The sequence below is a fragment of the Suricata suricatta genome, chromosome 9, assembly GCF_006229205.1.
Source record: "Suricata suricatta isolate VVHF042 chromosome 9, meerkat_22Aug2017_6uvM2_HiC, whole genome shotgun sequence".
NCBI classification, from domain to species: domain Eukaryota; kingdom Metazoa; phylum Chordata; class Mammalia; order Carnivora; family Herpestidae; genus Suricata; species Suricata suricatta.
Genome location: NC_043708.1, coordinates 72554264 through 72567100, shown reverse-complemented (window position 1 = coordinate 72567100; position 12837 = coordinate 72554264). Strand labels below are relative to the sequence as shown.

At 39.0% G+C, this 12837-nt stretch overlaps 1 protein-coding gene across 1 annotated transcript in view; it reads right to left on the bottom strand.

Moving 5' to 3' along the window:
• Positions 1-7121, bottom strand: part of LOC115302071 (olfactory receptor 4M1) — a 153304-nt gene extending 146183 nt beyond the window's left edge. Inside the window, exon 1 of the mRNA XM_029952069.1 lies at positions 7008-7121. The gene's annotated coding sequence lies outside the window, so the exon portion shown is untranslated. The remainder of the gene's footprint in view (positions 1-7007) is intronic.
• Positions 7122-12837: the final 5716 nt, after the last annotated feature.

Genomic DNA, 12837 nt, shown 5'->3' with positions numbered 1-12837 from the left:
CACATCCCCAGAGGCCAGGGAATCAAGAACAAAAATGAACTACTGGGACCTCATCAAGATAAAAAGCTTCTGCAAGGCAAAGGAAACAATCAAAAAAACTAATAGGCAACCAACAGAATGGGAAAAGATAGTGGCAAATGGCATATCAGATAAAGGGCTAGTATCCAAAATATACAAGGAGCTCACTAAACTCCATACAAGAAAAATGAATGATCCAGTGAAGAAATGGGCAGAAGACCTGAATAGACACTTCTTTAAAATTTATTATTTATTTTGAGAGAGATAGAGACTGGTGAGTGGGGAAGGGGCAGAGAGAGCATGAGAAATAACCCCAAGCAGGCTCCACACTGTGAGCACCGAGCCTAAATGGAGGTTCAAATTCATGAAGCTGTGAGATCACAACCTGGGACAAAACCAAGAGTCAGATGCTTAATCAACTGATCCAACCTTGCAGGTGTGGTCTGATCACTCTACCTCCCAAGAATGATGCATGCCTTTACTTAAGGATATTTTTTCATCTCAAGATTGACTTAAATTCAAGTTAGTTAACACATAGTATAGTATTGGTTTCAGGAGTAGACCCCAGTGATTCATCACTTACATGTAACGCCCAGGGCTCATCCTTAATGCCCATCACCCATTTAGCCCATCTCCCAACCCACCTCCCCCCATAGCTCCCCTCCGTTTGTTCTCTATCATTAAGAGTCTATTATGGTAGACTTTCTGTATCTTATTTTCCTTCCCTTCCCCTATGTTCACCTGTCGTATTTCTTAAATTTCACATAAGTGATATATGGTATTTGTCTTCCTCAGACTTATTTTGCATAATACACTCAAGCTTCATCCATGTAATTTCAAATAACAATATTTTATTCTTTTTTGATAGCTGTAATATTCTATTACACACACACACATAAATACACACCACTTCTTTATATATTCATCAGATGATGGACATTTGGTTTATTTCCATAACTTGGCTACTGTTGTGCTAACTGATAGTGTTGGCTACTGACTGTGCTGCTATAAACATTGGGGTGCATATGCCCCTTTAAGTATTTTTGTATCCTTTGGAAAATACTTAGTGGTGCAATCGCTGGGTCATTGTGTAGTTCCATCTTTAACTTTTGGAGACACCTCCATACTGTTTTCCAGAGTGACTGCATCAGTTTGCCTTCCCGCCAACAGGGTAGGAGGGTTCCCCTTTCTCCACATCCTCCCAACCTCTTTTGTTTCCTGAGTTCTTCATTTTATCCATTCTGACAGTTGTCAGGTGGTATCTCACTGTGGTGTTGATTTGTATTTTCTGAGGATGAGGATGAGTGATGCTGAGCATCTTTTCATGTGTCTGTTAGCCATTTGTATGTCTTCTTTGGAGAAGTGTCTATTCAGGTCTTCTGCCCATTTCTTAAGTGGATTATTTATTTTTTGTGTGTTGAGTTTGATAAGTTCTTTATAGTTTTTCTATACTAGCCCATTATCCAGTATATCATTTGCAAATATCTTCATCCATCACATAGGCTGCATTTTAGTTTTGTTGTTTCCTTCACTGTGCAGAAGATTTTTTATCTTGATGAAGTCCCAACAGTTGCTATTTGCTTTTATTTCCCTTGCCTCTGGAGATGTGTCTAATAAGAAGTTGCTACAGCCAAGGTCAAGAGGTTGCTGCCTGTGTTCTCCTCTAGGATTTTGATGCTTTCCTGCCCTATATTTAGGTCTCTCATGAATTTTGAATTTATTTTTGTGAATGGTGCAAGAAAGTGGTCCACTTTCATTCTTCTAAATGTTGCTTTCCACTTTTCCCAACACCATTTGTTGAAGAGACTGTCTTTTTCCCAGTGGATATGCTTTACTGCTTTGTCAAAGATGATTTGACTAGATAGTTGTGGGCCCATTTCTAGATTCTCTATTCTTTTCCATTAGTATGTGTCTATTTTGTGCCAGTACCATACTGTCTTGATGAAGTTCAGAATTGTGATACCTCCCATTTTGCTTTTCTTTTTCAATATGACTTTGGCCTTTTGTGGTCTTTTCTGGTTCCATACAAACTTTCTGATTATTTGTTCTAGTTCTCTGAAAAATCCTAGTGTTATTTTGATTTGGATTACATTGAATGTGTAGACTGTTTGGGGAAGTACAGACACTTTATTTGTCCCTCCAATCCATGAGCATAGAATGCTCTTCCATTTCTTTGCGTCCTCTTCAATTTCTTTTGTAAGTGTTCTGTAGTTTACAGAGTACAGATCTTTTACCTCTTTGGTTAGATTTATTCCTGGGTATGTTATGGGTTTTGGTGCAATTGTAAATGGGACTGATTCCTTGATTTTTTTTTCTGCTGCTTCATTATTGGTGTATAGAAATGCAACTGATTTTTGTATATTGATTTTACATCCTATGACTTTTCTGATTTCATGTATCAGTTCTAGCAATTTTTTGGTGGTGTCTTTTCAGGGTTTCCATGTAGAGCATCATGTCATCTGAGAAGAAAGTTTGACTTCTTCCTTACCATTTGGATGTCTTTTATTTCTTTTGTCATGTGATTGCTGAGGCTAGGACTTCCAGCATTATGTTGAACAACAGTGGTGAGAATGAACATCCATGTCATCTTCCTTAGGGGAAAAGCTCTCAGTTTTTTCTCACTGAGGATGATATTAGCTGTGGGTCTTTCATATATAGCTATTTGTTCAGGTATGTTCCTTTTGTCCCTACTTTCTTGAGGGTTCTTAACAAGAAAGGATGCTACATTTTCTTCAAATGCTTCTTCTGCATCTATTTAGAGGACTGTATGGTTCTTATCCTTTCTTTTATTAATGTGGTGTATCATGTTGATTTATTTGCAGATATTGAACCACTCCTGCACTCCAGGAATAAATCCCACTTGATCCTGGTATATAAAATTCTTTTAGTGTACTGTTGTATTCAATTTGTTAGTATCTTTCTTGTTGAGGCTTTTTTTGCATCCATGTTCATCTGGGATATCAGGCCTTAATTCTCCTTTCTAATGGGGCATTTGGCTGTGTAGTAAGTAGTCAATCAGAGAACATTCAAAATAAGAATTAGGAATTTTGTGACTATTGTTTATCTCTAATAGGATTAAGATAGATGCTAAATCTAAAGGACTAGGCATTAGTCAGGATTTAACTCCCTTTCCTGCAAATCTAGTGTGAACTGACTGTTTTTAGAACCATACTTTATTTCACTATTTTTGCTGTGTGGCATATTTATATATTACCCAAAATGCCTCTAAAGATCATCTTGTCTTTAAATATATAATCACAATTGTTGGTTTTAACATACATGTTATTTTAACCATTAGCTGTCTACTTTTTTCAAGTGTAACTCTCTAAAATGTAATAAAAGGCAATAGGAAAATGAGATGCCATTTACAGAGCCACATTTACAGCCTTCCAAAAGAGATCCCTTCCACAAAGTGAAATATAAGTGTAAATGGATGTCCTTTAGGAAAGAACTGAGGATTTGAGGTTGTCTGAAACTAGAGGGGCAGAATTTCTGAGGGTTTCATAACAAAAGAGAGGTGTTCTTTGTTCTATTTCACAGAAGCAAAGTGAATTGAATGGCTGACAGTTGCCTGGACAAATTACTAATATAAGCAGTAAGCCTTAATTAGGAAATTATTCTAAAATATATTTAATATAGTTGTATGATGGTGATACCTTTTGATTGTTTTAATTATAATTACCCTCTGGGTGCTTATGGCTTTTTCACTCTATAGTCATCGACATTTCTTAGCAGATTGAAAACGAGATGAAACTGTGGCAATTAATAAAATATGCTGTTGGTTCCCTCTAAAGGTGTGTGGTTTCTTCTCTGTAACCAACTTTGAGGTAATAATTAACTAAGCACTTTACATATCAAACTTCCCACACCCCAAGAACACTTTCACCTAATATTTCAGGTTGCTGCCACGTATGGAATGAAATTTAACTTTTTAAGAAACTTTTGCTGAATTTAGGATTTTATAAGTGAAGAATATAGAGATTAAAAATTTGAAACTTTTTGTCTACTTTGTCTAGCTTAAGAGATGAAATATTTATAAGGAGACAAACAAAAGTCTATCCGATTCAATGTATGATTTCATTTCCCTTACCTCCCCTCATCCACTATCAAAAAGTTACATTCTAGGGGCGCCTGGGTGGCTCAGTTGGTTAAGCCTCCGACTTCGACTCAGGTCAGATCTCACATTTGTGGGTTCGAGCCCCGCGTCAGGCTCTGTGCTGACAGCTAGCTCAGAGCCTGGAGCCTGCTTCAGATTCTGTGTCTCCTTCTCTCTCTGCCCCTCCCCCTCTCATGCTCTGTCTCTCTCTGAATCAAAAATAAATAAAACATTTTTTTAAAAAGTTACATTCTTTTCAAACCATATAATAAACTCTTATCTCCTCAAATACAGAGGATGACCTTGCAGCCTCCTTCATTTACTTCAATAATATCCACTACTACTTGAGCATTTATCAGCTGCTAGTCACAGAAATAAATCACATATATACTACCTTCAAATTTTCCAGAATATTTTTCAAGGAATAATCCATGTGAAATTAACAGAAAAGAATGGGGAGGAGTCTGCTCAATTAAATAAAAGCACTATATTTAAATAAAGCAAGTAATGACTTACACCAAATTAAGCCAATTCATGAAGACTTCAAGAACATAAGCATTATGAATCTCCCAAGTTAAATATTTTAGGATGGAACTATATCCAAATTTTGAGAGGATAACATCCTTTCCTCCAAAATCATCTTATTAGACTATTCCACTAAATATATTTTGAAAACAGTCACTTTTTCTATTATATATAACAACCATCTAGAGCAGGTTATTATCCATGCCATTTTTAAACAATTAGAAAACTGCAAATGTAAAGATATACCATGTTCATGAACTGAAAGAATATTGTTAAAATGCTCATACTATCCAAAGCAATCAAAAATTTCAGTGCAGGGGCGCCTGCATGGATCAGTCGGCTAAGTGTTGGCTTCAGCTCAGGACATGATCTCACAGTTTGTGGGTTCAAGCCCCAAGTCAGGCTCTGTGCTGACAGCTAGCTCAGAGCCTGGAGCCTGCTTCAGATTCTGTATCTCCCTCTCTCTCTGACCCTCCCCTGCTCACACTGTCTCTGTCTCTCAAAAATAAATTTAAAAACCACAAATTTTTTTTTAAAAATAAAATAAAATTTCAGTGCAAATCGTATCAAAATCACAACAGCATAACTAGATAAGATAATCCAAAATTTGTATGAAATCATAAAATCATTGTATGGAATATAAAATATTGTATGGAATATAAAAATAATAAAATTGGTATCACAATTTCAAATACACCACAAAACTATAGTAATCAAAACTGTATGGTACTGGCACAAAAACAGACACTTGGATCAATGAATAAAGAAACCAGAGATAAACTCACACTTATGGGGTCAATTAATCTATAACAAAGAAGGCATGAATATACAGTGATAAAAACAGTTTTTTTCTATAAATAGTGGTGGGAAAACTGGACAACTACATCCAAAAGAATGAAACTGGACCACTTCCTTACACCATACACAAATAAACTCAAAATGTATTAAAAACCTAAATGTGATACATAAAACTCTTAACACAAAATGTAGGCAATAATTTCTTTGACATCACCCTTAGCAACATTTTTCTAGATAAGTCTCCACAAGCAAGCGAAACAAAAATAAAAATAAATTTCTGGGCCTATACCAAAATAAAAAATTTTATGCACAGCACCAGAAATCATCAGCAAAGCAAAAAGGCAACCTAGGCAATTAAAGAGAATATTCGCAAATGATACATGTAATACAGTTAATATCCAAAATAAAGAACTCATATGAAAAAAAATCTAATTTAAAAACGGATATAAGACCTTCCAAAGAAGACACACAAATGGCCAGCAGAAACATAAGACATGCTCAACATCACTATCAGTGATTTCACCTTACACCTGTCATGATGGCTAAAATCAGAAAGTGTTCGTGAGAATGTAGAGAAAAAGGAACACTCATACATTGTTAGGACGGGCACTGTGAAAAATAAAATGTAGTTTCCTCAGAAAAGTAATAATAGAAATACCATATGATTCAGTAATTCCACTACTGGGTGTTTATCCAAAGAAAGTGAAATGCTAATTCAGAAAGGTATTTGCACCCCTATGTTTATTGCAGCACTGTTTACAATAATATGTTATTGTAAATATTATATACAAGATATAGAAGCAACTAATGTGTCCAATTATAGACAAATGGAAAAGAAAGATGTGGAGTATTATGCAGCCATAAAAAGAATGATATCATGCCATTTCTGACAACATGCATGGACCTAGAGGGTAATATTCTAGCTAAAATAAGTCAGAATGAAAAAGATAAGTGCCATATGATTTCAGTTATATGTGGAATCTAAAATAAACAAAAAGGCAAAAACCCAAATCAGACCTATAAATACAGTAAACAAGCTAATGGTTGCCAGAGTGGGGTTGGGAGATGAGCAAAATCAGTGAAGGAGAGTGGGAGATACAGGCTTCCAGTTATGGAATGAAAAAGTCATAGGAATAAAAGGCACAGCATAAGAAATATAGTCAACAGTATTGTAATAGTGTCGCATGGTGACAGATGTTAGCTACATTTCTGGCAAGCAGAGCATCACATATAAATTTGTCAAATCACTACATTGTATATCTAAAACTAATGGAATAATGTGTCAACTATACTCAAATTTAAAAAAGAAAAAGAAAAAAACTAATTCAATTATGAAATGACCAAATGTGTATATTTGGCCACTTCTCTTTCACCCAAATTTTGCAGGGAACATAGCAACCTTCAGAGTCTTTACAGATGGCCTCTGGAAGGCTATACAAAGATAGGAACCTAAACATCCTGATCCATACTGCCTGAAGTAGAGCCTGTCCAATAGCCACTGGGGTTTAGCAGCCATACCTTCGACAACATCTCGTCTAACGAAAAGAGGGCCTGAGAAGATCAGACCTACCCCAGGTGCACCACTTCCTGACAAATGCCCTTCAGGCCTAGAGCTGATTTCTTTCCAGAGCTTGAATCCAAACAGCTAATCAGGACCTGTTGTCCCTTGGGTACTCCTAACTGAAGCAATGACTTCCAGGCACAAAGGATGTTGTCTCTTCAGCAGCAAAATGTCCTGTTTGGCTTCTGATTAGCTTTATCCTGGGATATCCAAACTGGCATTAAAGCTTTACTGTATGAGCTCAGCTACATACTGATACATTAAATAAGAACAAGTGAGGGCAATGGAGCTCACTGGCAATATCACAGAACCTCAGTTGCCATGGCACCTGTCATGACCTCACAGTTCATGAGTTGGAGCCCTGCATCAAGTTCTATGCTGACAGCTCAGAACCTGGAGCCTGCTTTGGATTCTGTGTCTCCCTCTCTCTCTCTCTCTGCCAAACCAGCCTCCCACTCCTCGTACCCCTCTGTTCATGCTCTGTCTCTCAAAAATGAATAAACATTAAAAAAAACAGAAAGAGTGAAAGTAATAATAGAAGAGTGAGTTAAAAAACATATAATTTCCAATTTACATTTGAAGAATTTATCTAAAATTAAAACATCTAGAAAATTTCAATTTTTTTTCAGAACGGCAGTCTCTTTTGGATAAGTGACATATCAGAGAAGACTGGTTTCTGAAGTACTTGTGAAATTAAGAAGGGAAAGATCTGATTTGGAGAGTTACACACTAATGGGATACAACACAAATACTGCTAATCAAAAAATATTTTTAAAGGATTGTACCAAAAATTATGTGCTGTATTATTCCATTTATATAATATTCTTGAAATGACAAAATTCTAGAAATGGAGAACAGCTTAGTGGTTGCCCAGGGGTTAAGGAGGAGATGAAGCCAAAGGAAAGTGAGCGTGGCCATACAAGGAAACCACCAGGGATCCTTATAGTGATAGAAATGTTTTTTATCTTCCTCTTGTTAATGTCAATATCTTGTCTATGACATAGCACTATAGTTTTGCAAGATGTTGCTAAAGTGAAAGTGAAAACTGGGTAAAGAGTACATGGATCTGTGTTACTTATTACACCTGTGAGTCTACAATTATCTCCAGATAAAAAGATTAATTTAAAAAAATAAAACAGATGAACATGAAGGAAAAAAGAGAGCTAAACTAGAAAACAGACTCTATACTATGGAGAACAAACTGAGGCTGATGGGAGGTAGTGGGTATCAAGGAGCGCATTTGTCATGATGGGCACTGGAAGTTGTATGGAAATTAGTCTACACCTGAAACTAATATTACACTGTATGTTAATCAACTCGAATTTAAATAAAAACTTAAGAAAAAAAGAATAGAGAAGAGTTAAAATAGTGGAGTAGTAGAGGGACCCTGAGCTAGTCTCATTCCTCAAACATGGCTAGATCAACATCAAATAATTGTGAACACCTGAGAAATTGATCTGACGATTAAGATCTGCATAAGTTAAGGGAGAGAAAGTGGCAGATACTTGAGGCAGAGAGGGAGACTGGGGGAGAGAAAGGCCACAGTGCTGCAGAGGGGTGGGGGCTCTCTTTATGGAAAGAGAGATGGCAAGAGAGGGCAATGCATTGGGTTCCTGTAAGAAAAGCACTCCCCCGAAACCACTGATGAGGAACAGACTATCACAAAGTTTTGCAAATAGTTGAGCTGAAATTCTGAGTCTTAACAAGTAGGGCCAGCAGCAGTGCACCTGGGGAGAAAGAGGAGAGACCCTGAACAGACAGCCAACAGTGTAGTGTAGGGGATCCCCTGGGCCACACTGGTAGAGAATGTTCTTCTCCCTGGAATGCATTCGGAAGAGAGTATATTGCCTCTCCAAGGACAAAAGCACCCAGCTGGTGTCTTTAAGCAGCCAATTAACAGCAAGGGACAGAGGCACGTGTAGGGGGCAAGTACAGTGGTCACAGCGTTTCATTGTGCATCACCACAAGTTCTAGGCACCCACACTTCTCTGCGACTACTTTTCTAGGACAGAATAGTGCCAGGCATAGCACTCCAGGGCTCTCTTCTGGAGGAGAGAAGCAGGTCTGCACGTTGCCTGGTCCTTTAAGATTTGCAGTTTTGAATACCAGTCATGCACCAGAGATAAAACACAGGAGAACTATGGCACAAAAAGGTTGAGGGGAGGGATCTGACAGAAGCCTGGGACAGAGGAGGGAAGACTGTGTGCCTGTCTGTGTAGTCTACCTGAACAGCTGTAGGTGCCAGCTTCCTTACCTGGTACCAGAGAGCGGGGAGCCATCTTGTCCTGCCCACCAGCTTAATCGGACTTCCGTTAGCAACACAGCACCCCCAGTGGAGGGGGAGCTGCTTACACCAATCTCTGCTCTCCTGCATCCTAAAGGGGCAGATACAAAAGGACAGGTCTGGTTGTGAGCCAGCACAGCAGGCCTTCCCCTCAGAGGAGGAGCAGAGCCTCCGTGCCCCCAACCCCCACAGGCACCAAGTCAGCTGATCATAGCGTGCTCCAAGTATCAGCTGCAGTTCCTCAGTTTTGATGGAAATAGGAGCAGGCTTTTTGTTTTTTTTAAATCAAGCTAATAGTTTTTGTTTATTTGCCTTTTTATTTCCTTTCCCCACTTTTGAGGTCAGTCTTCTTTTTATTTGTTTGTTTTGCTCTGTTTTTCTTTGGAATCAGGCTTATAGTCTTCTCTATTTGGGAATTTTTGTTCCCTTTCTTTTTCTCTTATTTTGCTTCAGGCCCTTTTTGTTGTTTTAAATCGAGCTTATTTTAACAAACGAATGAAATATAATAGTTGAAGATCCAAACACTCTCCACTACAAGCAAAGGGGAACTCTGCAGAGGTCTGACCTGGTGGAAAAAGCAGCTAAATAACAGAGAGCAACAGCATATACCAGAATCGCTTCCTGAAGCACCAGGCTCCGGACAGTGTATAACCCCTTCTTCATAGCATTACTCTCAGACCAGGAAACAGAACAAGCTTTCATAACACATAGAAATCTAGACAATATGACAAGATGGAGGAATTCTCCCCCAAAGAAAGATCACAGGGAAACCACAACCAGAGATTTGCTCATAACAGATATACCTAATGTATCTGAACAAGAGTTTAGAACAACAGTCATAAGAATACTAGCTGGGCTTGAAAAAAAAGCATAGAAAACACCAGAGAAATCCTTGCTGCAGAGATAAAGGTCTTAAAAACTAGTCAGAGGGGAGGGAGCAAGATAGCAGAGAAGTAGGGAACATTGTTACCTCCCCATGCCCGCAACCATCAAACGGAGAAGAATGAAAAGCAACAATATTCTGATCTCCAAGAATGGAGGTGCATGCACAGACCCCTTATTGACAACAGCCTCCTGGATGCCTGAGTGAGCACGAACTGGGACCTCAGACTTTGGGAGAGGGAAGGCCGGCTCAAAGCGGAGCCAGGGAAGGAGAGTGCCCAGAAACTTGGCACGGAGCCCACAGACAGCCATGTGTCCAGAGGCAGCATAGCACCGTGCAGGGCCGCACGCGTGGGGCAGCTGTGCAGGGTGGCACAGAACCTTGGAGGGCTGCACACAAACCGGCTGTGCAGAACGCTGCGTGGGACAGCTACGCAGGGTGGTGCAGAGCCCAGGAGAAGAGAGGGAGAGGCTGAAACGCTCATAGCGTGATCTCTGAAGAGGGGAGACCTCAGCTGTGGCGGAGAGACAAACTTTCCATGTGTAGCCGCTGGGCGCGGGGAGAGAAATCCATCCCCCTCAGCAGGCTTGTTCTCCCGAGGGCTCAGCAGCCCACCGACTTCAGGTGGAGCAGGGGCGGGCTGGCTCCCCAATTCCCCTACTCAGTCCCAGCCAGAAAGCCACCGAAGATCATTTTAATGGTGGCTGAAGAATTAAAGTGTGTGGATTAGGATTTAGAAACCTGGCGGAAAACCGAAACAATTTAACCTGCCCATGGCACGGGAGGTTAGACTCAAAAGAGTGACTGGCAACACCTGGTCTGAGAGGGGCTTGCAGCGCTGCCATTCTTCTCCCTGCATCCACTAAGGCAGGGCCTCAGAGACCAGCCCCTGAGACCCGAACTAGCTACATCCATCCACGCCCATCCGCACTGGAGAGCTGGATTCTTCTTTTCTTACTATTTTTACTTTTTTCAATTTTTTTCTTTTATTATTTTTATTTTTTAATTTTTACAATTTTATGCCTTGTTATTCTCTCTTCTATTTTCCTATTTCCTCCTTTTTACCCTTTCCCCCTGGAGACTGGTAAGACCAACATTTAACACTGCTGTGATTAGATCAACGCTTATCATCCAGATATTTTTTCCCTTATTTCATTCTTATCTCTCCCCTCCATAGGTTTTATGCTCTCAGACTGTCCTTTATTTTTGGCTGTCTCTGTCTCCCCGGGTTCTTTTTGTTCTCCTTCCCTGTTCTCTCTTTTCTTTCCCGTTCCTTTTTTTTTTTTTTTTCCGTTCCCATTTGGTTTGCTTGTTTACCTGATCTGTCAGGGCGTTTGCGTGCTTGTATTCCCTTTGTGTTTGTCTGTTTTCCGTTTCAGGGCTACCTCAAGAAACAAGCCAAAGCACACATAGTGAAAATCCCAAATGTCAGTGAATAAAAAAATGTATTAATTACAGGCATAACAAGAGAAACCGAGAGACACCAAAGAGGATATCCAGATGGCCTACAGACACATAAAACGATGCTCAACATCACTCATCATCAGGGAAACACAAATCAAACCACACTGAGATACCACCTCACGCCAGTCAGAGTGGCTAAAATGAACAAATCAAGAGACTATAGATGTTGGCGAGGGTGTGGAGAGATGGGCACCCTCCTACACTGTTGGTGGGAATGTAAACTGGTGCAGCCGCTCTGGAAAACAGTGTGGAGGTTCCTCAAAAAACTATCCATAGAACTCCCTTATGACCCAGCAATAGCACTGCTAGAGATTTACCCAAGAGATAGAGAAATGCTGATGCATAGGAGCACATGTACCCCAATGTTCATAGCAGCAATGTCAACAATAGCCAAAACATGGAAAAAGCCTAAATGTCCATCAACGGATGAATGGATCAAGAAGATGTGGTTTAAATGGGTTTAAATGCTATCAACAGTAGCCAAGTTATGGAAATAAAGCAAATGTCCATCAACTGATGAATGTATAATGAAGAGGTGGAATGTATATACGCTGGAATATTATTCAGCCACCAAAACAATGAAATCTAGCCATTAGCAATGATGTGGATAGAACTAGAGTTATTATGCTAAACAAAATAAGTCAGTCAGAGAAAGAGAAATACCATATGATTTCACTCATATGTGGAATTTAAGAAACAAAACAGATGAACATAGGGGAAAGGAAGGAGAAATATAATAAGATATAAACAGAGAAGGAGGCAAACCATAAGAGTCTCTTGAAGAACAAGCTGAAGAGTGCTGGAGGGGAAGTCAGTGGGGATGTGGGCTAAATAGGTGATGACCATTAAAGAGAACAGTTGTGATGAGCACCGTGTGTTGTACTTAGGGAATGAATCACTAAATTCTACTCTTGAAACCAATACTACACTATATATTAAACTGGGATTTAAATAAAATCTTGGAGGAAATAAAAAGAAAAAAATTCTCAGATCAGTATACTGGTGTAATGAACTGATTGTGGTTCAGTCTGGCCTCTTATGTCAATAAAACATTTCTCTCTTCTTTTTTCCTTCATCTCATTAGTTCTTTAATAAATACCTATTGCATATGCACAAACATAAATAATAAAAATAAATTAAAAATAAAGATTTTTACCAAAGAATTTAGACATCCATCATCAAAGTGACAGACTCACTTTTCAAAAGCA